We start from the raw sequence: 1,571 nt of genomic DNA, 5'->3' as shown, positions 1-1,571 counted from the left end.
TGGTTTCACACTGCTGGGTCACCTCAGGCCCGCCCAGGGTAAAACACGGCTTGTCACTGGCCAGGAAGGGCCAAGCAGGGGGGGCAGGGGGCCTGTTAGCCGCCGGGTCCAATGCCGACCCGGCAGCCGGTATAAACAAGGCCCGGGCAGGCCCAAAAAGGCTGCCAGGGAAGGACGTTTGGCCGCCGCTCAGGCGATGCACTCGAGTGCAGCAGCAAGCGCCAGGCGGGAGGGCAGGTCAGGTGGGCGCTCAGACCCCCTCCACTTTTCCGATGAGTGCCTCGCTGTCCTGCTAGAGGAGGTGGCTGCCAGGAGGGACACCCTTGACCCCCAGAGATGGGAGGAGCGCAAACTGGAGAAACAGCCCCTCATCTTCCGCCCAGGCACTTTACAGCCTTCCGGACTGAATATTGAGTTCAACAATTTTAGATCGTGAACTCTCTCCTCCATCCCCACTCCCTTTCCAATTCCCCTTTTTTCCAATAATTTATATAGATTTTTCTTTTCCCACCTATTTCCATTATTTTTAAATGTATTTCCATCCATTGTTTTATCTCTACCTTTTAGCCTATTTCGATCCCTTCCCAACCCACCCCCACAAGGGCTATCTGTACCTTGCTCGTCCTGCTTTCTACCCTTAATGTCACCTATTAGCACATTCCTTTAGATAATATCATCACCTTCAACACCTCTTTGTCCTTTACTTCATGGCAATATTTAAACCAGATGGATTTTGATAAACATGTCCACATAGCCGCAAAGTCCTGACGCAGCAACAGCCTGGAGTAACAGGTTGTTCACATCAGTACTGAGGAGCTACCGTGCAGGTATATTACTTTAACATGCCAATGACTCAAGTACCTTTTGTCTGTGACATCTTTTGGTTATCTCCACCTATCACTGGCCCTCTGTCCAGCTCTACCTGTCCCACCCCACCCCTTAAACCAGCTTATATTTCACCTCTTTTCTATTTTCCCTTAGTTCTGTTGAAGAGTCATACGGAATCGAAACGTTAACTCTGTTCCTCTCCGCAGATGCTGCCAGACCTGCTGAGTTTTTCCAGGTATTTTTGTTTTTGTTTTGGTTTCCGGCATCCGCAGTTTTTTGCTTTTATTTTAGTGCAAAATGTAAAATTGCTGCAGTGTAGAAACAGGTGCCTGGAACGAGGCAATCATGATAGTGATAAACTTTCATTGTATTTGTGTAGATATTGTTTAAAGGAATATTGCTGTTGTGGCAGAAGTGAATAAACTGTTTAACAGCCCTGACTGTGAGGGGCCTAGTGGAACAGAGTGTGTCCTAGGAAATAGAAATCTTGGCTACTTGGCGTCCTTGTGGAGAGAAAGGAAGTGGAAACAACAGGCTGAATAGAAGCTTTTATTTCTAAATAAACTTCTTTCTTATGTATGGTATTATTCTTATGCATAGGTATGCAAGATGGAAAATAATTTGTTTCTAGTCTATGCTGAGCTAGTTAATCATATCTGGCATGACTGCAGGAGAGCTTCAATTGGCCTCTGTGTCCTAAATTTCAGGAAGGAAAAATCATCTAGGATTCATACTCCTGATCA

The 1,571-nt window shown here is 46.3% G+C and overlaps 1 pseudogene; it reads right to left on the bottom strand.

Moving 5' to 3' along the window:
- Positions 1 to 741: 741 nt before the first annotated feature.
- Positions 742 to 880, bottom strand: LOC121278548 (annotated as a pseudogene).
- Positions 881 to 1,571: the final 691 nt, after the last annotated feature.

This window comes from Carcharodon carcharias, chromosome 5 (assembly GCF_017639515.1).
Source record: "Carcharodon carcharias isolate sCarCar2 chromosome 5, sCarCar2.pri, whole genome shotgun sequence".
NCBI lineage: Eukaryota > Metazoa > Chordata > Chondrichthyes > Lamniformes > Lamnidae > Carcharodon > Carcharodon carcharias.
This window is presented reverse-complemented; position numbering and strand designations above follow the sequence as displayed.